Here is a 25,662-nt window from a genome sequence, read left to right on the forward strand (position 1 = left end):
AAACCTAACCACCTTCCTGTTGAAACGAGAGACCAACAGCACCACCTCAGGAATTCCCCACCAGAGGCAACTGATAAAACACCTCCGGAGGAATTGTCCAGTATATTGATCTGTAGTCTATTCTAGAGTCCAAATCCCCTGAGCAGAATCCATGGCAAAAACGCCACCCCACTGGGACAGGCTGACATCCGTGGTGACCACTGTCCAGTACAGGGGACGAAGATTTTCCCTGTCGAAAAGCGCCGGAGAGCGAAGCCACCGAATCTGAGACCCTCTCATACCCCGACTCAACAGGATCAGAGTGTCCAAAGACTTTGGATTCTTGTCCCACATGGCAAGAATCTCTATGCAGAGGTCTCCTGAGGAACTGTGCAAATGGAAGTGCCTCGAATGTAGACACCATCAGACCCAGCACCCGCATGCCAGTCCTGAAAGACGACCAACTGCTGGACAACAGGAGCTGAATTCATCCTGCAGATTTTAGAGCTTGTCCCATGGGAGAAACACCCTGGCTGAGGCCAAGTCCAGCAGACCCAGAGCCAATACCTGGAAATTTAATTTCCAAGCGAACTCCTGCCGAGTCCGCACAGTAATCTACCGGTTGTCCGTCAGAGCAGTCAGAGACTCTGCTCGCAGAAGATGATCATCCAGGTAATCCAGTACCGCAACCCCCCACTGGCGCAACAATGCCAACACTTGTGGAGACAGGAGGAGCAGAGGCAAGACCTCTTGATAATGCACCTCGCCCACGGCAAGCAGAGGAGGCGCAGATGACCGACCTATATCAGAATATGAAGGCAAGCGACCCCGATATTGGCAAAGGCCAGAAGATTCCCCTTATGTACGGATGCCACTACCATACAAATGGACTCCATTTTGGAACATTTGTACCCACACAAGCGGTTCAGAGTTTTAAGGTCCAATATTGGTAGTACCTCGCTTTCCTTCCTGGGACCTGTAAACATGGTTGAATAAAACCCATGAAAAAAAAAAAAAAACTTTCAGATTTGGAGACCGGAACAATCACCCCTTGTAATAGCAAGTCTTGCATCGCCCCAAAGGGACCTCGCAAGCGGTCTGGGGATAAACGCAGGTAGGAAGGAAAGAAAGAACCTTTCTGGGGTAGAAGCATGAAACTCAATCTTGTAGAAAGACCGAATCAGCTTGTGGACCCACTTGTCTTGAATCAGGGAGGTCCACAAGGACCCGCTCTTGGCTTACCATATCAGGTCCTATTGGAACCTCCAGAGGAGGTCCTTACAGACTTCGATCCCTTGCCTTGAAATCCTTAATGATATCACCCAGGGATGATCCAAACAGGTGATCCTGCGCCAAAGGACCCCGTAGAGACATCACAGATGAACTACAACCCCTGGACCAACTGGTCTCCCAGCTCAGAAAAGGCAGGGGAGAAGCTGTTCCCCCTCCAAATCTTGGCGCAAACGCTTTGTCCACTCCGTTAAAAGTCTGGGACACCAATGCCATCTATGGTGAACACCACTAGGAAACGACTCCATCGAAATTAGGGTGGATTTATTCAGCCCGAGGACCTGAGAGTCCACCACAGTTGGAACTGCCCAATTAATCAACCAAGGATACCGTCTATCGCTTAGGCACCGCCATATAGCGCTTAGGACAACTCCACTGACTCGCGACAATTTTGTCTCAGTAGGCCGGAAAATCTTTGCTGCTTTAGGGGATCTGCGGGCACCAAGGGGATCGGCGCCTCTGACGCAGCTGCATCCCCCATGTTTAAAATTTCCCGCACCGATACAATAAGTGCATTTGCCAGCGCCTTTTCATGCGCATATGTGGTAAAAGAGGAATCATCCTCACTATCAGAGCACTCGAAGTGCATGGATGCAGACCCAGTAGGGTCGTCATATACTAAGCTTCACCCTGAAAACATTAGCAGGGGAGGCTGCCGACCCCAGTCCTGCAAGGAGACGCCGGCCATAGGTCCACAAAAGGACCACCTACTGGATCCCGCAAAAAAGCAAGAGGGTCGTGCTCCACAGAGGACATAAAAGGCCATAGCCCCCTTGAGGGAGGCAGAGTACCCTCATTCACACAACGGCTGCTACGTTACCGCTAAAAATGAAGCGCCCCTAGGGCGCTACCCGGTTCAAGGGAGGCACCAGGATGAACATATGGCCCAGCAGGCCGCGGCCTAAATTTCAGTGGAGGCCCAGCCGCATTTACCTAGATTCACAGTCTGGCAGATGCCCAGGGGAGAGAGTTGGGGCCCCCCCAACAGCAGCACCCAAAGAGGGCCCAGTAGGTTGTAAGCCGTGGACAGCTTAGTTCGTAAACCGCGAGTAGGCCGCAAAACAGCAGACTAGATTTTTGGCCGGATCCGGCCGAGGCGCGTACCCGCGGATGATAAAACATACGCTTCCAGCTTTGCCAGCAGCTCAGAAACAGCTTGGTCTGTCAGCCGCGAGTAGGCTGCAAAACCACGGCCTACATTTTTGGCCTAATCCGGCCCGCGATAAAACATCGGCTCCCCCAGCCAAACCACCACTGCAGGGACCCCATAGAACATCATAGCCCCAGTCACTAACCCCCAGGAGAAAGGAAACCTGCTGGGCAACCCGGTCAGCAGCAAGCACATGCAACCCCCCACTTCTGCAGCATGTGGCAAAGCCAGCTCCTACTCCACCCAGGGAGGGGTGGGAGTGGGTTGGGGGCCAAAAGACTTACAGCGACGGTTTTAAGGGGCTGGAGGGAACTCAGGGGTCCAACCATCCCAGGGAGGGGCCCACGCCCACCCTGAAAGACCACCAAGTGGGGGGCACTACTTACTACACCATAAAACCGGGTGGGCACCACTCCAGGCAGACCACAGCACCATCTTGGAATGGGGGTGCTGCGGGCCAGAGATAAGCCACGACTGAGGTCTGAGCGTTCTCGGGAGATGCCTAACTGGCTGGCTAGCCCCTGTCCAATGGGACTATGTCATGGCCGACCTAGGGTGGAGCGGAGATCGGATTGCGTTCGCTGGCCGGACTTGGCGCTGGCCGGACTGGGTCTAGTAAGCATCTAGAATATGCAGTGCGTCGCCCAGTCTGGCAGTTGTTTGTAAGTTCTCACAAAAAAAAAAAAAAAAGCTAGGACCGGAGATCCCAGCACTAGGCAGAAAAAAAAAAAAAAAAACTGAGTGCCTATAGCAGGAAGTGGAGGTATATCCCCTGGGACTGCCCCTCAGGCGTGCATTCCCACCAGGAGAAAGTGATTAAAGCTAGCGGCTGCTATAATTGCAATAGAATCTGTCAGACTGGTGGTACCCAAGTTGATCGATCAAATCGGTACATTCAGCCTGCCCATTACCGGTTCAAATCTCGGCCGGCTCCTGCTGAAACGGCAGAGATTCAATGTATGGCCGGCCTTAGAGACCATTCACACTTGTGTTACTTTATAATTGTGTCATTTCCATTGCAACTTGGAGACTTTAATGCGATTTTGGATGAGTGCGACTTTGTAGAGCACAAAATAACATTGGTCAAATACATAGGTTGCACACAAGTCACATGTATATCATGCAGGTTCAACTTTTGAGGGTTTAAATTGAAGTCTATGGCTCTCAAGTCACATGAAAGTCAGACCAAAGTGGTGCAGCAACTACTTTTAAGTCACACAGATCTGAACGGTACTCATTGGGAAACATGGGGTGCAACTTGTCATGTGACTTTGGGGTCCAAAGTTGTATGACAAGTCACACAAGTGTGAATGGGGCCTTATGTTCAAGTTATCAAAACCTTCAGGACTCAAGACACTCAGAGGAATAAAATTTAAGGCTACATTCACACCTTCACACATGTGACAAGTTTTAAAAATTCCATTTCCAACTTTTTGGTGTGGTTCTCACCAAATAAAGATGATCGTTAAAATGGGCGACACACTGCTTCTGACTTTAGAAATATCTAAAACAAGGGTGGATAAGGTTTCTGTGACCTCAGATAAAAAGGAGATTATTTTCACAAAATTATCGCTGGGATTAGTAGCAAACATTTAATTTATATATTATTGGAGTGAAGTGGTCAGTTAAAGTGGCACTATCGGCAAAACAAATGACATGAGTCTTTAACCAGCATTACCAGAGGAGTTTTTGTTTTTCCCCCGTAACCAGTTTTTATACCAGTTGATTTTGTCAGATATACAGTTTAGAAGCCAACTCATCAGCCAGACAGTATTTCTAACTCCTGTAACACGGTAAGGATATAGAGTTAAGGCACGTTGTTGGGTGGGAATAGTTACAACTGTTCTGTATTGCTGCCTGTGTTAAGATGGCATTGTTTGGCTCATTCCTGTATGGTCGGTGGAACAGCAGACACACAAGTGGCAGCAAAAATACCGACAGAGGTTCTAACCATTAAATACTTTATTTAAAACAGAAAAAATATCTGCCTACTATATACTAAGAATGGCTTCCTCATCCGAGCCCTTGAAAAGGATTTTAGAAAAAAAAAAAAGTTACAGAAACACTTGCACCCAGAGGGGAAGGTAGATTTTTTTCAAGAACAAAGGGAAAGGGAGTAATTTCCTGTCCTCGGAAACTGCCTTTAACATAATAGATGATACTCAAATGAAACCGTAAATAGCAACCCTAAAGAACCAATGTCAACCCATGACCATTGCCTAACCCATTGTCTGTAGGTACCCTAAACAGGTAAGATTCTAATGGATGTTTGAGTGGGATTTATTGCCAAATTAGGTGAGTTCTGAACACACCAATTCCTTGCAGAAACTGAAGTTGGGAAACAATCTAGATTTGGTTTAACAGCATCTGTCCTACAGAAAAAGCGTGTTAAAGAGGAAGTAAACTCTCCTCTGCAACTTGTACCTATAGGTAAGCCTGTGATAAGGTTTACCTATAGATACTGTAAATATCTCCTAAACATGTACCGTTTAGGAGATATTTACTTTGCATGCTGCCACTGACATCACTGGCGCATGCGCTCTGAAGGAACTGCCACTTGTGCCGTTCCTTCAGAGCCCTATGCAGTGACTGTCGGCTCCCTCGCACATGTGCGGGAGTGACGTCACCGCGGCTCCAGCCAGATGGCCGGATGCCGCAAACCTGGAAGAAGGGCGACCAAACATGTCACCCGTGAGACAGGCGAGTGGTCGGCACTGCGAGGCTTCGTTCCAAAGCAAGTATTTCATAATGAGCTAGTATGCAATGCATACCAGCTCATTATGTGTTTGTCTTTATGGTGTTCGTTTTTTTTTTTTTTTTTATTTCTGAGGTTTACAACCTCTTTAAAATCGGAGTTCCGGCCTCAAAATCGACTTTACACCATCCGCTTGCTGTAATGTAGCTGAAAAAGAATTGGATAATTTTTTATTTTTTTTATTTACTTACCTTGTTTTTAACCACCTTGGCGGTAATCCCAAGCGTGACTCGGGGTGGATTTTTCATATCAGGAGCGGTAACCCCGATGTGCAGAGAGCGCAGCGGTGTTCTCTTACCTTATCCTGGCGATCCAGCGATGATCTCTCATTGCTGTGACCGCCAGCCGAGAGTCCCGCCGCTCCTCCGTTGGTGTGATCACTTCCTAGTTCTGTTCCCTGCAGCAGCAATGCTGCATGGGAGCGGAACTAGGGAGGGAAATTAAAAAAAAAAAAAAAAAAAACGTTGCACAGAACACATTTTTATATATATATATATATATATATATATATATATATATATATATATATATATATATATATATATATATATATATAAAATTATATTGTTGATTCAAATATATATATATATATATATATATATATATATATACATATATACACACACATATATATATACATATATACACATACACACACACACACACAATATATAATGCATGAATTATAATCTAATCAATAATATAATTTTATTATATATATTGTATATTAATAAAATAATATTATTGATTCGATTATAATTCACGCGTTTGTGTTTCAAATTTATCACATCTGGGATGTCTACTAGAGTCTTGTTTTGGTCAGGTTTAAGTCAGAAATTACTAAGAATTGTAGGCCTATAATACACAACGCCAAATTTCCATGAAAAAAATTGTACTGCTTTTGGTATGCAATTCCTGACAATCATATACCGCCAGGGAGGTTAAAGGAAATATACTTACCTTCCTTTTCGGCCCGCGACTTCTCTTCCTGCTGGCATGGACTCCTGGGGGCCGAACGTCATCGCTCCCAGGAGTCAATGCGCCTGCACCAGTCCTGCTCAACAGCTTCTGGTTCAAGCGCGTTATTCCCTGCTGAACAGCATGTCCAGAAGCTGTGCAGGGCATTCTGGGACTCCGACGTCAACGAAGAGGATGCTCTGGCTTCAGCTGCCCACACCTGAGATGGCAGCGTTGGACAAGACATTTTCAAGGTAAGTATTTCTTCTAAAAAATGAAAGTGAAACCGGGGACAGTTCAGAGGCTATCGTTGCTGAAATGCACTAGCCCCAACTGTCCTGGGGGTATTTTTAGCTAAAAAAAATTTTGGAGGCTGGAACTCCGCTTTAACCGCTTGCCGACTGCGCACAGTATATTTACTGCGGCAGTCGGCCCCGGCCAGGCAGAGTGACGTAGGTCTACGTCGCTCGCCTGTCACTCCTTCCAGAGCCAATAGCGGGCGGGCGCGCGCCCGCCGAGGCACGCGCCCGCCGAGGCGCGCGCCCGCCTCGGCTCGTTCACGGAGGAGTGCGGGAGTGTGACTGGCGGACCCGATGTCCGCCGGTCACACTACGATCGCCGCTACAGCGGGAGAAAGACAGAGCGGCTTGTGTAAACAAGCCACCTGTCAGTTCTCCCTGTGTAAAAGTGAAGATCAAACAGTTCTACTATGTAGAACTGTTGATCTTTGTTTTTACACTAGTAGACATGTCCCTACACAGTTAGAATCACGCCCCTAGGACACACTTAACCCCTCCCTGTCCAATACTGTTAACCCCTTCCCTGCCAGTGTCATTTTTGCAGTAACAGTGCATATATATAGCACTGATTACTGCAGTAATGTCACTGGTACCCCCAAAAGTGTCAAAAATGTCAGTCAAGGGTCCGATCTGTCCGCCGCAATGTCGCAGTACCGCAAAAAAAAAAAATCGCAGATCGCCGCCATTACTCGTTAAAAAAAAAAAACACCAAAAATGACAAAAATCTTTCCCTTTGTTAGTAAACGCGATAACTTTTGCGCAAACCAATCAAAATACGCTTTTTGCGATTTTTTTTACCAAACATAGGTAGCGTAAAACAAATTGGCCGAAAATTTTAAAAAATTTTGATTTTTACATTTTTTTTTGGGGGAATTTCATATAAAAAAAAGTGAAAAATATTGTTGTTTTTGCAAAAATTACGCTCTTTTTTTGTTTATAGCGCGTGATCAAAAAATCGCACAGGTGATCAAATACCACCAAAAGAAAGCTCTGTTTGTGGGAAAAAAAGGACGTGAAATTCGTTTAGGTACAGCGTCGCACGACCGCGCGATTGTCCGTTAAAGTCACGCAGTAAAAAAATCGCAAAATAACCCCTGGTCTTTTAGCAGGAAAATCCTCCGGTGGTAAAGTGGTTAAAGGGATACTCACTCTGCTTGTGGCTTTCTACAAGAGAACTGCTGTATTTACTCTTTAAACTCTGACTAGATCATCACCTACATGACAGGTTCATTACAGATTTAAGCCTATCTGCCTGACAAAAAAATCCTGACTTCTAAACCTGTGCCAGGTTAGCGATATACAGTTTAGAAGCCAACCCATCAGCCGGACAATCAGCCTTCAGAGCCTGGAAAGCGTTAGGGTTTCTTCATTGAAAACAAATTACCCTTAAAACCAAGATCTCTTGAGTTATTTTACCCTGGTAACCTTGAAAATAATACACTGATACTGGGTGGCTAGGTCACTCATCTATGGGAGGGAGCCATGATTGTCATGGAGCCTAGGCTGCTCTCCTGATATGAACTACACAGGTCTATCTTGGGTTTGTCCATCTTTTAAAATGCAAGTTCACCTTCAGGAAGACTTTCCAAAATCCCCTAAGCAATTCTGTATTCACTAAATAGTACATAGTGTGCCTCCTGTTGTAAATGGTGCCCCCTCATTCCTGAGGTTTTCAGGAAGGGCTGAACATTACAGTAATGTGCCCCCTAGTGGCTGCTCTGTAGAGACCACTTAAACTCCATGTGCACTGCGCTTTTCCCGCTAGCTGAGTTTAGGTGCAGTGTTTCATCGGCATGGAGCTGCCGCTACTGAGCGCAGGTGAAGCAGGGAGTGCGTACGTGAGCAGTTTAAGCAGACCAGAGCAGGTAAGTACTATTCAGTGTAAATAGAATTGCATAGCGGGGTTTTAGGAAATCATTCTGGAGGTGAACTTACACTTTAAAGAGGCACTGGGGCTGTAGGAGCGTGTCCCAAAAAATGGAAGTATGCATTGGAAACATGCACATTATGGCAGAAATATCTCTTGAGTTGGAACTTCCCACAGAAAAATATGGAGTCTTCAACAATTCTTGCTTCTGGCACTGGATGGCCAGGGATAATTTAGCCCCTGTCCAGTAAATTTTCAATATTACATCATGCAGCTCCACTCTTTAGCATCTCAAAGATTCCAAGACAGTACACCGCGCATGTTAGAAGTTCACTTAGAGGAAATAAACAGTGTACTTGTATTTAAAGGTAACTGTTGCAATTATTGCCAGTCTTGAAGGATACTATTTCAGCTTACAACAGAGGTACTCCTTAGCTGGGTGCACAAAGAAAAGGAGGACAAAAAGTTACAGGCATATCTAGACTTTTGAGAAAGTCAAGAAATTATCCCTGCCTCCATAACTGCAGCCTCGTCCCTTTACACTAATATTGATAAGGAGGAAATCCCCTTGCTGGCTCAACAGGGCAGTAAAGTGAACACTGAACAAGTGTTATGATTGACAGGTACATGTTCCCATGCCTCTATAGGGCCTACCACCAGATTGTTGTCTTGACTGAACACCTAAAAACAAGAATCCATGCAGCTCGGGAAAGATTGTGACCATATGGTCAGTATCCGCCAACATGCCTGGACTGACAGCCTCTCAGCGAGCCTCAGAGCCTGAGCCAGCCGTTCCCACACCCTCCACAGCCCAGCGCTCCAGTTTTCTTTTTTGTTTCAGTCATTTTAGGAAGTAACATTTTACTATAAAGAACGTCCCCACACCCCCTCCCTAATGACAGAGGAAGAGGATCTTTTTGCCGCACCCGCTGTTACAATTTGTAAAAAAAAAAAAAAAGCTTCCCCTACACAGCTGTATCATTTATTCCTTCACAGTAATCCGTGAAGGAATAAATGACCAGTTCTGACTTCCACTGCGGCAGACACCTTGTGGACTGCGAGGGCACCGATAAGATTGATGCAAACATGTTGAATAATTTCACACTGGGATCTGGTCTGAACATGACAGAAAATTGTTACACCAGTGTGTGTGTATATATAGCTGGCAAATAAACTTTTTGCTGAAGACCTGACAGCCCGTTTTTGCATTTTCCAGAAGCCCGACAGAAATAAGGCTGCATTTGCAGATCGTCAAAGGGCCATACAGTGTAGGAAGAGTATGTCTTCCACCGGGATTCAGAAGGTTTTGGTGTCTCTGCTGTATGTATGTAATCACTTAGATGTTACATGTAAACAGCTAAGGCCTCTGTCAGACAGTTACTGATGTGTACAGGCTGCTGCCCACAAACACCTGTGACTCCTGGGCGCAGAAATGCATTTTTGTTTTTTTCACAGTCCTGTCAAGGGGCTTCTAGTAAATATCAAGTGTGTCTAAACAAGCATTTTATTTTTCAGTTTTCAAGTTAGAAGAGATTGAGGACACAGAGCCCTCTATATCACTCTCCTCTGCAGCCCCACATTTAACACAGGAGTGCTAAGCACAAAGTATAATATATACAGTGTCGGTGCTGTGCTGTTGGATACCAACTGGTAAATAAAAGAAAAGGGGGTAGTGTGAATCCTACGATGGATATTCATAATGTAATGTGGTGGGTCAACTGTACAAACTTAAATGTGAATGAAAAATTTCAGCAGATTCAAATATGAATATCAATAACTTGAAATGACATATGCATAACACCATTAATAGAGCAAGGTGATCAAAAGATAATCCAAGTGACTAATGACTGATTGCACTTAAACCTATTGGCAAAAGTCAACCATAAATAGTGCTGATAGGTGCAGAAAATGAACAGAAAAACATTATACACAAGTTTCTTATGGATTTATATTCATTATATTTGTTAATTGTCTGCACCTAAAGGCCATAAAAAACATTCTGGACTTCTATTTATTCGGTTTTTCTTTTAATTTTCTGCACCTATCAGCCACTATTTATGATTGACTCTTGTCAATTGAAGATCTTATTTTAGTTGTTGAAAATAACTGACATTTTTTAGCAGGCTCCTAGAGTCAAAGCAAATTTGCCAAGCTCTGCCTAGTAAGTTTACTATTCCATCAAGGGGTTGTAAAGTCTCAAGGTTTTTCACCTTGTTGCATTCTAATTAAGGTTTAAAACCTTTGTTGCAGCTGCCCCCAGAGCCCCCCCCTCCTCCCTTTTTCTTACCTGAGCCCATCTGTTCCAGTGATGTGCACAAGCACAGCAGCTTCAGTCACAATCTATCTGCATTGGATAGATTGATAGCAGCAGGAGCCATTGGCTCCCAAAGCTGTCAATCAAATCCAGTGACGTGGGGGCGGGGCCAAGTCCCGCTGTATCAATGGACGCAGCAGTAGGACTTGGGAGTGTGCCCGCACAGGTGCCCCCATGGAAGGAGTCTTTCCCTGGGGGCACAAAATGAAGGGGAGGTGCCAGGAGTGCCCACAGGGCACCCCAAAAGAGAAGGTCTGTGCAAAAATCCTTGCATGGAGCAGGTAAGTATAACGTGTTTTTTTTTTTTGTTTTTGTTTTTTTATTTCAAATATGAACCTTTACAACCCCTTTCAATTAAACAGTATATGAATATTGGAGTGACCACTACTGAGCGCGCCACTGTGTTCATTCAAGCGGTCGGTAAAGATGAAAAAACATTTACTGCGCTCCCCGTACTCCATCCTGAATAGACCAATCCTTTAGGCTGCACAACACCTACTGACAGGCTGTGGTGTTGGAAAGAGGGGGTGTTTTGAGGTCAACATAGATGGGGAGCACAGTGGGAATCAGAGGGCACAGATTGTCCCAAGTACAGTCTTTTCATCCATTTGAAGGAGTTCTAACCCATTCCAATACGACCCAACCACCCCCTCCTTCCTACAGTTAAGTGTGTGTTTGCAATGCACCAACACACCAAGGGCTCATTCACACTAGTGGGTGTACAGTATGTTATGGTGCGTATTATGGTTGTGTGCGCATGCGATTTGCCCCACCGTGTGTGTGTAAATCCAGTATAGAAAGGGACGCACCATCTAGTGGGCAGTTTTTTAAAAATTATTATAACTCACATTAAAGTACATATCTGCTCAAATCTAACTCTGCATCCCAGTCCCATCGATGATAGAAAACCACGGCCGCTGGAGGCGCTCACAGAACTGGAGGAGAAGTTTCAGGACCCTTATGGGTATAGGGCAGAAGTGATATCAACTTGGGGGCGGACCGCCTATACATCTTCTCCAGCCCTGTGAGCACCTCCAGTAGTCGTGGATTACTATCATCGGTGGGACTGGGACAATATGCAGAGTTAGATTTGAGCAGATATGCACTTTAATGTGACTTTTTAATAAAATGCCCACTAGTTGACACCTCCCTTTCTATACTGGGTTCACATACACAGTAGCTGTGGGCGAAATTGCATGTGATTCGGACAGTCGCACTGAATTTCTGTTCAAATCACATGCGACTTCGCAGTGCGATTTGCACCCATTCATTTTGTATTGACGCAAATCGCACCGCAAAGTAGCAGTTTTGGGAGCATTTTCACAAGTATGCGTACTCATGAAAATAGTCAGTATTGGCACCAATATATGTATAGGTGCATCCCTAGCAGTTACATTAACAGTTTTTTTCCTTTTGGAATAAAGGTTTTACATAAATAAAAGCTGATCACTGTAAGCACCCATCAGTGGTAAATTGTTTCAACCCCTCCAACTGCTACATCTGTAGGATAGCTTGTTTTGTTGGGAAAAAAAATAGCCTTACTGGCAGGATCCCCAGGTGAAAAGTAAAGAAAGCCAAGTGGTTTGTCTCATCCACTTAAACCACTAAAATCTGCTGGAGAGCCTGTGCTGTGAAAAATAGACTTGCTGGTTGGATTACTAGATGAAAATATTAAAAAGCAAGCCTAAAAAAGGAAACAAATGCAACCATCACATAAGAACAGAAGCCTAAAAAAGGAAACAAATGCAACCATCACATAAGAACAGGTAAGCTGTAATATAATAAAGGTTTACATGTTTAATACTGCTTTAAATTGGATTTGATAAAACCGAGTCAATTGGCCAGGGCAGAGGAATATTTTGCATGAATCAGCAGTACCAAGAAACTTTGTTGATGAATACAACTGCATTTCGATGAATAATATTATAAGATTACATGGTGGAAACAGATGTATTTGATAACTTACGGTTGTATAATTCTGTTCATTTCTTAACTATTGGTCGAAATGCACTTTCCTCTTGTGTGGCATAAGAGGCTGTAGATTATAGATTGATTATTCCTATCAGAAGAAACTGATCAAAATTGAAATGATTAAAGTGTGTATAGCCACCATTTGTGAGATCTTCCGTCTGCAAAAAGAACGAGAAAGAAAAAACTGACAGAGGTTCTAGCCTTCCCTTACGCTACTAGAGTGTCTTTATCACTGTGTTGTTGTTGTTAATACATTTCCTGCATTAAAGTGGTTCTAAAGGCATTTACCTTCATCCATTCTATGCATCACAGTAAAAAACCTTTAGTGTGGAGCTGCCCCCTCAGCCCTCCCTATTACTTACCTAAGCCCGATCTCGATCCAGCGATGTGTACAAAAGCCGGAGGCTCTCCGGGGTCTCTGCACCCTCATTTACGGAAATGCAGGAGCCATTGGCTCCTGCTGCTGTCAAAGTCAGTGAGGGGGGCAGGGCTAAGTTGAGCCTCGTGCTGTGTCTTTTGACTACAGACGGGGGAGCTAGGGAGCAAGCATACACGAGCGCCACTATGGGAGCACTCAGCATGGAGGGGGGGCCCAGAGAACTAGCGGGGGACTCGAGAAGTATTGGGGCTGCTCTGTGAAAAATCATTACACAGGGCAGGCAAGTATGACAGACAAACACTTTAAAAGGTAAAAGCATATTTTACAGCATGTGAATCTCCCCCCCCCCCCCCCCGTCATATTTACCAAGTCCCCACTCGATCAAGCGCTGTGCCCAGGTATATATATTTGGGCTGCAACTAACAATTATTTACCTAATCGATTAGTTGGCCGATTGTTTCGGATAAACACCTTAATTAAAAAAAAGTGTGGTGTATAATTTAGGTAATATGTAGGAGTTTAAAAAAAGGCAATTTATTCTTAAACATATAAATGCAGTCGTAAATATAAAATAACCAAATATATGGTTAGGGAGCAAAATCTCAAATCCACTCAAAAAAAAAAAAAAAAAAAAAAAAAAAAAAAAGAGATATACTGTTTATACTATTAGAGGTTGAATCTGGTAAATATTAGGCTCAGATCAATTAAAAAAAAAAAAAAATTAAAGACTGTTTTGCCAATTTTTAGACAGAACTGAAATAAACAAGTCATTTTAGAAACGTTGGTTGATTTTCTATTAGTGGGGTCAAATCACTATTCGTTTGACCACGAGAAACTTCAAAAGAACAGAATAGGAAACTTCTTGGTCAAAGGAATTTTCAGACCATGCATGTGGTTTTCGTTCAGAAGTTACATTCATTTGAAAACTTTATGTTAAAAGCTAGTGAAAATTTTAAAATGACATTCTTTCATTCAGCAAATGTACAAAGATTTTTCCTATGAATATTCTTGTGCGAAAATCGATACTTGTATGGCCAGCATAAGGCTCGCTTTACACCTATGCAGTAAGCTTCCGATCGGTTTTTGCTGTACATTTTGCACATGTGATTTTGCTGCGATTTGCATTATTTACGCTTTTTTTTGGCCAATTTGTTGTTGGGCAGATTAAAAAATGCAACAAACATGTTATACTTACCGGCTCCGTGTATTGGTTTTGCACAGAGCAACCCTGACTCTCCTCTTCTGGGGTCCCTCCCCAACGCTTCTGGCTCCTCCTGCCTTTAGAGTGCTCCAAAAGCAAGCTGCAAAGTATAGTAGAGTGCCCCTATAGCAAGGTAAAAAAAAAAAAAACTGCCTTTAGGACCACTCACTGCCTACCCAGGACTACATGTCCCATGAGGCATTGCTCCTCACATTCACAAGTTCTGGCACTTCCCGACATGTATGGAAGGTGTACTGAGCTGTGTGTGCTGCACGGTGTCTTCTGACATGTATGGAGGGTGTACTGAGCTGTGTGTGTGCTGCACGGTGTCTTCTGACATGTATGGAAGGTGTACTGAGCTGTGTGTGTGCTGCACTGTGTCTTCTGACATGTATGGAAGGTGTACTGAGCTGTGTGTGTGCTGCACTGTGTCTTCTGACATGTATGGAAGGTGTACTGAGCTGTGTGTGTGTGCTGCACTGAGCTGTGTGTGCTGCACTGTGTCTTCTGACATGTATGGAGGGTGTACTGAGCTGTGTGTGCTGCACGGTGTCTTCTGACATGTATGGACGGTGTACTGAGCTGTGTGTGCTGCACTGTGTCTTCTGACATGTATGGACGGTGTACTGAGCTGTGTGTGCTGCACTGTGTCTGACATGTATGGAAGGTGTACTGAGCTGTGTGTGCTGCACTGTGTCTTCTGACATGTATGGACGGTGTACTGAGCTGTGTGTGTGCTGCACTGTGTCTGACATGTATGGAGGGTGTACTGAGCTGTGTGTGCTGCACGGTGTCTTCTGACATGTATGGAGGGTGTACTGAGCTGTGTGTGCTGCACGGTGTCTTCTGACATGTATGGAGGGTGTACTGAGCTGTGTGTGTGCTGCACTGTGTCTGACATGTATGGAGGGTGTACTGAGCTGTGTGTGCTGCACGGTGTCTTCTGACATGTATGGAGGGTGTACTGAGCTGTGTGTGTGCTGCACTGTGTCTGACATGTATGGAGGGTGTACTGAGCTGTGTGTGCTGCACGGTGTCTTCTGACATGTATGGAGGGTGTACTGAGCTGTGTGTGTGCTGCACTGTGTCTGACATGTATGGAGGGTGTACTGAGCTGTGTGTGCTGCACGGTGTCTTCTGACATGTATGGAGGGTGTACTGAGCTGTGTGTGTGCTGCACTGTGTCTGACATGTATGGAGGGTGTACTGAGCTGTGTGTGTGCTGCACTGTGTCTGACATGTATGGAGGGTGTACTGAGCTGTGTGTGCTGCACGGTGTCTTCTGACATGTATGGAGGGTGTACTGAGCTGTGTGTGTGCTGCACTGTGTCTGACATGTATGGAGGGTGTACTGAGCTGTGTGTGCTGCACGGTGTCTTCTGACATGTATGGAGGGTGTACTGAGCTGTGTGTGCTGCACGGTGTCTTCTGACATGTATGGACGGTGTACTGAGCTGTGTGTGCTGCACTGCAATTAGTGATCAACCGATATTGTTTTTTCATTGCTTACACTTACATACATTTAAAAATGTTTTTTTTTTTACTTTACAGGTACTCTTGTGGAGGGATCTGGGAGTCTAGGAGACCCCAAACCCCTCCTCTGCACTTAAAAGCATTCAAAACGCCAATTTTGGCTGTTTTGAATGCGGTCTTTTTTTAATCTGGCGCCAGTACCCGGACCTTCCGGAAGTGATGTCATGACATCACTTCCGGGTTTCTGCATGGAGACCCGGATCAGAGCCGAATGCGGCTTTGATCGGGTCTTCGGCGGCTGTGCAGGCTGGTTGCTGATATATCGGGGAAAGTGCACATCAGCCTTGCCGATAATCGGTCGATCCCTAATATATATGTTTGATAAACTCTTCTACGTAATATTCAGTTCAAAACTGCAAAGTTTAGAATGTGTGTAAATATAAAAACCATTGCTGCATCTAAATGATTAACCCCGCCCCCCCCCCCCCCATTTTGAAATAAAACTGCTTAAAGCACCCCCATAGGAATTTGCTGCCTATGGTGGCGCACCTGGAGGCTCACTCCTGAAAAGCCCCTTAATACTATTTTTGAAAGTATTCAAATGCAACAGCAGCAGTGTGGGTGAGGAACGCCTGACCAAAATCGCGGGACGCAATACGCTCCAAAGAAGCTCTTGTACTTTTTTGGAGCGTCCCGCGATTTTGTTTGCGCGATGTTGCCGCAATTCGGCGGGCGTAAATCGCGGCAACATCGCTCGGCGTTTGGGGGGCTATTGCAAATCAACGGGCAACGCTAGGCGTCCCGCGATTTGCAATAAATCTCCGAATCGCGGGCAGAACCGCCGCGGTTCCGCCCGCGATTGATTTGCAATAAATCTCCGAATCGCGGGCGGAACCGCGGCGGTTCTGCCCGCGATTATAAGCTGACATGTGAATGCAGCCTAAAAGTTTGATGGAGAGCACAAGACACTGACAGTTATTTGTGGTATGCCTTGAATGTAACGGTTTTGGGAAACTGTTAAACCAGTAGGTTCAGTTATATTGTAAAGCATTATTGAATCCAAAAGCAAGCATTCATTATATTACAGCTTACCAATTCTTACATGGGATGGCTGTATTTGCTTTTTATTTAGGCTCTCTTTTCATTCGGTAATCCAGCCAGCAAGTCTGTTTTTCACAGCACAAGCTCTCCTCTCCAGCAGATTGTATCACTTTAAATGGATGAGACAACTTAACACTGGCAGGGGTGATTAAAATGATCAACTTTTACGCAAAACCTTCCATTTTTTTTTCCTTTTTTGGAATGGTTTGCTGTAACTGTTTAGAAAGTGTAAGGGAGTTTGGCTTTAATTTGGCAGTGTATCTAAATCTGCTAATACATTATACACTCCCCTTTCCCCCCCAGACTGACAAAGCTGCTATCTGCTGTGCCTCCTATGTTCATTCTTCCAGAGTTGTGTCTAATACAGGTGATGTATTACTAGCCAGGTCGCCAAGTGAAACCAGAGATAAAAAAAACAAAGAAAAGAAAAAAAGGATGCAGTCACCACATAGGATTGGTAGGCTACAATAGAATACTTTTTTTATTTTGGGTTCAATATTGCTTTAAGGGTAGAAGAGAATCAACAGATCTGCTGCCGGGCTCAACAGGTAATAAGGCAATATTATGCCTCGTACACACGATTATCGGCCGACCGATCGGCCGTCTTTTGTCCAGTGTTGTTGTGTTGGTTGAAATGTGCTCTAGACTGCACACGAATTTTCTCGGCCAACAAAAACCAACTTCAGAAGTGATGTCATGTGATAGTTAACTTTCCGTGTGTTTTTTCTTCACTGAGCATGCCCAGTCTTGCTCAACACATTTTCGTCTGCCGAAATCTGTACTGACTGACGGAAAATCGGCCGTTCTGTTGACGGCCAACAAAATATTTATAGCCTGCACACCAGATTTTTTTCGGCCGAAAAGTCGCAGTCGGTTGTCGGAAGCATCATACCAACAAGCCGAAAATCGGCCGATCGGATGTTGGCCGAAAATTCACGGCCAACTATCGATTCGTGTGTACGAGGCATTACAGACAAATAACTGCTGCGTTAAAGGACAACTTCACCTTTTCAAAATATTAAAAAATAAATGCACGTCTTTTTGCAGTTAAAAAATGTGCATTTATTGGGAGTCTAAAGCATTGCACCAGTGATCAGCAGATCGCGGGTGCAATGCAGGACTCTTGCAGAGTCTCAGTGTAAGCAGTCTGCTCGTACCTTATATGGAGCAGACAGTTACACACTGACAGGAAACCTCAATGAACTACCTAGAGTGCTCAACAGTGCTCTAGTAGTTCATTGAGAACTACAAGCCGACAGCCGCAAGGGCTGTTGAGTACTTGTATTTTCCCATCCACAGAACAGTAAATGAAGGATGCAGCCGGGCAGGCGAAGCCTTGCACGGCCAGGTCTTTAAAACTGATAGCCAACAGGGGGAAAAGATCCCTTCAGCCTGCTGTCACAGAGGGGACTCGGGGTAGGGGTACGGGGCAGCTGCAACAAGTTACACCCTGAATACGGATGTATCATGTAACAGATATAAATCGGAGGGGACTTTATCGGCTTTCCACCAATACAAATAAATGAATAAGAAATGTAAATACGTAATCAAGGTAGCTAAAATCACCCTCGAGAGAGAGGAAAGTAAAAGGAACCCTAAGAAATTCTTTAAATATATCAATAGCAAAAAAACGAGGTCAGAGCATGTTGCACACATAATGATGGGAGGATGGTTAGAGAGGACACAGAGAAGGCAATTGTACTAAATGCTTTCTTCCCCTTAGTCTTTACACAGGAAAAGGAGGGGGTATACTGACCATGACTATGGTTCGCAGTAATTCACAGGACTTGCCGCTATGGCTAACAGAGGGTGAAATCATGAAAAGGCTTGACAACATTAACACAAATAACCAGGACCGGCTGGCGTACATCCGAGAGTAGTCAAAGAACTCAGTAAGGTTATATCTAGACCACTGTTCCTGATCTTTGCAGGTATTATGACAGGAACTGTACCAAGTGACTGAAGGAAAGCTAACGCGATACCAATATTAAAAAAAAAAAAAAAGGGCAGAGGCATGTACCGGGAAATTATAGGCCAGTCAGCCTGACATCAATAGTATGTAAATTACTGGAAGGGATGATAAGGGACTATATCCAAGAATTTGTTTAAGTCAACATTATCATCAGCAGTAATCAGCATGTTTTCAAAAGGACGTTCTTGTCAGACCAATCTGTTAACATTCTACGAGGAGGTGAGCTAGATAGGGGGGAGACCTGTGGATGTGGTATATCTGGATTTTGCTAAGGCATTCAATACAGTCCACCACAAACGATTAATTTACAAAATAAGGTCTGCAGGCTTAGACCACAAGAATTGCTCTTGGATAGAAAACTGGTTAAAGGGACGTGTCCAAAGGGTGGTAATAAATAACTTGTACTCCAACTGGTCTGGAGCGATAAGTGGGGTCCCCCAAGGCTCAGTCCTGGGACCAATTTTGTTCAATTCATTCATAAATGGCATGGAGGATGGGATCACTAGCTCAATTTCAGTTTTTGCAGACATTAAGCAGGGCAATAGTTCCACTTTTATTATAAAATCTTTGTGATGTAGCAGCGCTGAACTTTATGCAGATGCAATTTAATGGGATGAGTGGTTTGTGGTCCTAGAGGCTGCTCACCAACAACTGGGGTCTTTCTGGACCCCCAGAGGAGTTTGTTGAAGTTTTGAAAGGATAGGTGCAACACACCAGCTTGTACAGACTTTAAAAGATTTTTACTGCATCATCCTGTTTTCAGTCCTAATGAAGGGGAAGTGCAGAGCCCCTGAAATGTGCTGGAGATTACAAAATAAAAAATCTTTTAAAAAAATGTCTGCACAAGCTGGTGTGGTGCTCCCATCCGTTCAAATTTTTTAATATATATATATATATATATATATATATATATATATATATATATATATATATATAAAAAACAAAAATGAATATCTAATAATTACACCGAAGCAACAAGTTGCAGGACATGGCTCGCTCAACAATGAATCGAGTTGCTCATCTTCTAATCCCCTATGGCAGAGGTTCCCAACCTCGGTCATCAAGTATCCCCACAACAGGTCATGTTTTGAGGATTACCTTTACCTTGCACAGGTGCTTTAAAGCCCAACTCAAGGCAAAGAAAAACTCCAATGCATTGGGGCTGTACCCTGCACCGCACAGCCCTATTGGTCAACTGCTTGTTTTTGTCTAGGGTAGGGGTCTCCAAACTGTGGCCCAGCAGCCAGAAACGGCACTTTGCTCATTCTTATCTAGCCCTTGGGGTGCTATTCGTCCCACTCATATGAGATGCTGGGGTTGATTTACTAACACTGGAGAATGCAAAATCTGGTGCTGCTAAGCATGGTAGCCAGCTTCTAACGTCAGCTTATTCAATTAAGCTTTGTCAATAAACAAAACAAGGTTCTGATGGGTTTCGATGCAGAGCTGCACCATATTTTGCACTCTCCGGTTTTAGAGAATTAACCACATTAATCTGCCCACTGACACCAATGTGGTAAAATTCCTGCCACTGACAATGAGGCACTATTACTCCCCCTAATACAAAAGATGGGACTTTTTTTACGCTCACTAATGCCAGAAAAAAAAAAAGAAGTATATTCTCGCTGGCCATTTTCCAGCCACCCTGAAGGTTGAAGAACAGTAAACTGGCCCTTTGTGAAAAAGGTTTAGAGACTCCTAGTCTAGGGGATTGAAAAAAAGCTTACACTCACTTGATCTTCAGCTGCACCCAGAAACTCACTCCCACACAATCCAGCAGTGGACTATTTCTGACATCCTCATGTCCAGAGCAGATCTTTTGATGTCAAGAAGTCCACTACACAAGACTGGAGAGGGGGGGTGTGCTGGAGCCAAGGACCAGTCTTGTGCATGGAGGATGGAGGTGAGTATATCTCCATTCCTTAATCCCCTAGACAAAAATGGGCAGTTGACTCGTGCAGGGCAGGTACAGCCCCACTGCATGGGAAAATGTTTTTTCCCCAGAGCTGGGCTTTAAATTAATGTCACTGTGACAGCTATTTTTTATCTAAGGAAATTTCCTAAAACTTAAGGGATATTTGAGGTTGGACAACATTGCTCTATGTGAATAGTTCCACAATCGTACACAGTGATAAGAATAGAAGAGCTTCCATAAGATATCAAAATTAAAATGGAACTTTAGTCAGAAAATGAAAGTCCTGCTAGATCACATCAGGTGTGCCCCTTCTGCAGGTATAGCTATATAAAACCACATTAAAAATAAGTGTCTATACTGTTTAAAATGTAGTAATACACAGTCTCACCCTGCTCTGCATATACTCAATTGCTCCCCACCTTTAGGCAAGGCTGAGTTTGTAGAGGCCCACCTGCTGACACCCCTAAAGCACAAAAAACCCTCCTATCCTTTAAAGCCAAGGAAGCTGCTTCTATTTGTTCTGCAACTGTCATGGGGGCTGCACATGTGATCAGTTACGACACCAGCTATTTGATGGTTTGACAGTTTGAGGAAACAAGCAGATTTTACACAGTTAGCAATCCCAGCATTCCAGAAATGTAACTTTTTAAACAGTTATATTGATGGGTTTATTTCTGCTTTATGATTTACTGCTGTCCACCCCAATAGACTGTAAGCTCTCCTGAGCAGGGCCCTCTTAATCCTCTTGTATTTTATTGTATTATAAATGTACTGTCTCCCTCTAATACTGTAAAGCGCTGCGTAAACTGCTGGCGCTATAGAAATCCTTAATAATAATAATAATGTTCAGAGGCTGTGGGCTTCAGCAAAATGGCCACCTCCAGCAAGAAGAAACAGGAGCAATACTGGAGGCAGCAATTTACAGCACACACTCATTTTGGTAGCATAATTGATGTGAAATGTATGTTCCTGGATAAAGATTTTTCCCCCCCCCCCATCAGGCAATTATGGGTAAAGCTGTACTTTAAGATAAAATGTAATTTTCCATGTATGTATCAGAACAACTGTTACTGAAAATATAACAGCTGGTGGCATGACTGGTGTAAAAAGCTATGACGATGCATGAGGGGGGGGGGGGAGAAAAAACACAGAATAATGACTTGACAAATACTGATGTTCCCGTATGCAGTAAAATGACTAGTATTACCCAGCAGAACCTCCTTAGTCAGTAGGCCGAGTTAGTAACTGCAGCTCGTCTGTAACATGTGAAGGCAGTAAGTGATGAAATCTAAGCTAACACAAGGAACTTTGCCAAAAAAAAAAGGGCCTGAAAAGGAGAAATGGAAGAGAAGAATATAAATATCCAGGCTAACCTTGATCACTGACACAAAAGGCTCCATTCTCCCACCTCTGCACCAGGACCACTGGCTTTATTTTAACCCTTTAATAGATTGTCATATCCCATGGAAAAAAGAAAAGGGGGATGGTTTTTGGGAACTAAGGATCCTGTGACGTGAGTGGCACAGGGCCTCAATAGGCAGAGTGTGCTGAGTAAACGCAGCAGCTTGCCGGTCATCTCACCACATGTGAGGTACAGGCCTCCTCACATACACACGTGTGCTGGGTGTAAAGCCCTACATACAGGGCAGGTCACATGTGACTAGACCTGCTACCTCATGATCCCACTTCTAGAATGGGAACAATGTACACGTAGGGTGACAGGCAGGTCAGTGTGCCCTCCGGTGGATGGGATGAATGAGAGGCACAGACCTCTCTCTCTCCCCCCCCCTCTCCTCTCACCCTTACACCAGTGACGTCACATGGCAGGAGCTCCCCCCTTCCCCCCACTATGCAGGTGAATGTCACCCTGTAGGGGGCGGGCACTGGCCTTCTCTCCTAACACTGGGCGCTATGGACTGTATACATGTGCGGAGACATATGATGTCAGTACAGACGTGTGATGTCATTCATTCACAGGCAGCCATTAGGTAGGGCTCTGCCATACGTGGCACATGCCACCCTCTGCTCCTCACCCAGAGCCCCTCTCCACCCCCGGGCACCACTCTCAGCCCACCGCTTGTCAGGGCAGAGACCTCTGCCGACCGGCACAGGGCTAGGCTGCCGGGGGAGGGAGAGAGGGCCTGGGTGACAGAGCACAGGCAGCAGGCTAAAGGAGCACACGTATCAAGCCGGACCGGGCACACAGGCCTCTGTGGACCATGCGGATGAGCGCCAGGCACCGAGGAAACCGGCTACGGTAGAGGATGGTATCGGATTGGCAGCCGGGCCCCGCCGAGTCTCACCTGCTCTCCTTAGTCCGCGCAGCCGGGCGCAGCCGCACCAGCCAGATAGCCCATTTCCGGATCCCGGCGCCGAACTACGCAAGCGCACATTCCAAACACGTGACTGAAGAGGGCGGAAAGGGCTGAGCCTCGCTAAGAGCTGCGTCGGCTTCCACGCTGATGTCACGTGGGAGCTGTGCAACCGGCGAGTGTGGGGATGGGTGGGGTTAGAGAGGCATGTGATCTGTAGATAGGGCTGTACGGGAGGATGGTTGTGGGACTTGGGTGTATGTGTGATTCCGCTCTATGGAAAAACTACCATGAGGGTATTAGGAGATAACTACTGAGGCTAAAGGTGCTGCTTACTGATTCACAGCAATTGTACTTCTTTCCTGTGCCGTGTACTTCTAGTGGGCTAGGGAATCACTAGTAAAGACATTGGGGTTTATTTACTAAACGTAAATCAACTGTGCACTACAAGGGCACTTGAAAGTGCAGTGGCTGCTGATCTGAGGGGGACATGCAAGGATAATGAAAAACAGCATTTTTGCTTGCACATGATTGGATGATAGAAATCAGCAGAGCTTCCCTTTATTTCAGATCTTCCCCTCAGATCTGCAGTTGTTGTGCACTGTGGATTTGCCCCACATGGCTCTATACTCTGGTTGGATGAAGACAGAGAGGGGGCTATATCATCTTACAGGGGGTTGGGTGATAAGTGGACTACTCTACATTACAACCAGTCTATATATAAAGCACTTCAAGGTGCTGCTGTGCAAGTGCCAAACCGTGAAATCCCAAGCAAAATACAGGGTGTATTTATTGGAGTATTAGTACTTGGCCTTTTGCTGTGCTCGGTGCGGTGTGTCATGCCCCAATAGAAACGCATTGACCGCAATGCTCTCCCCAAAAAGGGGTGTCAAGTAGGGCTGGGCGATATGGCTGAAAACTGTATCACGATATCAGTGTTTCATATCGGTCGATATCGATAATTATTGATATTTTTTATTACCCATTTAAAATAAGGACCCTAGGGTGAGAATGCAGGGCGGCGGGCATGGTACAGGAGAATGCAGGGTGACTGGCATGGTGCAGGAGAATGCAGGGTACTGGCATGATGCAGGAGAATGCAGGGTACTGGCATGGTGCAGGAGAATGCAGGGTACTGGCATGATGCAGGAGAATGCAGGGTACTGGCATGGTGCAGGAGAATGCAGGGTACTGGCATGGTGCAGGAGAATGCAGGGCATTGGCATGGTGCAGGAGAATGCAGGGTACTGGCATGGTGCAGGAGAATGCAGGGTACTGGCATGGTGCAGGAGAATGCAGGGTACTGGCATGCTGCAGGAGAATGCAGGGTACTGGCATGGTGCAGGAGAATGCAGGGTACTGGCATGGTGCAGGAGAATGCAGGGCACTGGCATGCTGCAGGAGAATGCAGGGTACTGGCATGGTGCAGGAGAATGCAGGGTACTGGCATGGTGCAGGAGAATGCAGGGTGCTGGCATGGTGCAGGAGAATGCAGGGTACTGGCATGGTGCAGGAGAATGCAGGGGACTGGCATGGTGCAGGAGAATGCAGGGCACTGGCATGGTGCAGGAGAATGCAGGGTACTGGCATGGTGCAGGAGAATGCAGGGTACTGGCATGCTGCAGGAGAATGCAGGGTACTGGCATGGTGCAGGAGAATGCAGGGTACTGGCATGGTGCAGGAGAATGCAGGGTACTGGCATGATGCAGGAGAATGCAGGGTACTGGCATGGTGCAGGAGAATGCAGGGTACTGGCATGGTGCAGGAGAATGCAGGGCACTGGCATGGTGCAGGAGAATGCAGGGTACTGGCATGGTGTAGGAGAATGCAGGGTACTGGCATGGTGCAGGAGAATGCAGGGCACTGGCATGGTGCAGGAGAATGCAGGGTACTGGCATGGTGCAGGAGAATGCAGGGCACTGGCATGGTGCAGGAGAATGCAGGGTACTGGCATGGTGCAGGAGAATGCAGGGTGCTGGCATGGTGCAGGAGAATGCAGGGTACTGGCATGGTGCAGGAGAATGCAAGGTACTGGCATGGTGCAGGAGAATGCAGGGGACTGGCATGATGCAGGAGAATGCAGGGTACTGGCATGGTGCAGGAGAATGCAGGGCACTGGCATGCTGCAGGAGAATGCAGGGTACTGGCATGGTGCAGGAGAATGCAGGGTACTGGCATGGTGCAGGAGAATGCAGGGTACTGGCATGATGCAGGGTACTGGCATGGTGCAGGAGAATGCAGGGTACTGGCATGGTGCAGGAGAATGCAGGGCACTGGCATGGTGCAGGAGAATGCAGGGTACTGGCATGGTGCAGGAGAATGCAGGGTGCTGGCATGGTGCAGGAGAATGCAGGGTACTGGCATGGTGCAGGAGAATGCAGGGTACTGGCATGGTGCAGGAGAATGCAGGGTACTGGCATGGTGCAGGAGAATGCAGGGCACTGGCATGCTGCAGGAGAATGCAGGGTACTGGCATGGTGCAGGAGAATGCAGGGTACTGGCATGGTGCAGGAGAATGCAGGGTGCTGGCATGGTGCAGGAGAATGCAGGGTACTGGCATGGTGCAGGAGAATGCAGGGGACTGGCATGGTGCAGGAGAATGCAGGGCACTGGCATGGTGCAGGAGAATGCAGGGTACTGGCATGGTGCAGGAGAATGCAGGGTACTGGCATGCTGCAGGAGAATGCAGGGTACTGGCATGGTGCAGGAGAATGCAGGGTACTGGCA

General features: G+C 45.7%; 1 protein-coding gene across 5 annotated transcripts in view; it reads right to left on the reverse strand.

Annotated features, from left to right (window-relative positions):
- The window catches only part of EIF4G1 (eukaryotic translation initiation factor 4 gamma 1), a 179,230-nt gene extending 156,197 nt beyond the window's left edge, over positions 1-23,033 (reverse strand). For all 5 annotated transcript variants that reach the window (XM_082249782.1, XM_082249780.1, XM_082249781.1 and 2 more), the window contains exon 1: positions 22,927-23,033. The gene's annotated coding sequence lies outside the window, so the exon portion shown is untranslated. The remainder of the gene's footprint in view (positions 1-22,926) is intronic.
- Positions 23,034-25,662: the final 2,629 nt, after the last annotated feature.

The sequence above is a fragment of the Pelophylax lessonae genome (genome assembly GCF_965119305.1).
Source record: "Pelophylax lessonae genome assembly, chromosome: 3".
Lineage (NCBI taxonomy): Eukaryota > Metazoa > Chordata > Amphibia > Anura > Ranidae > Pelophylax > Pelophylax lessonae.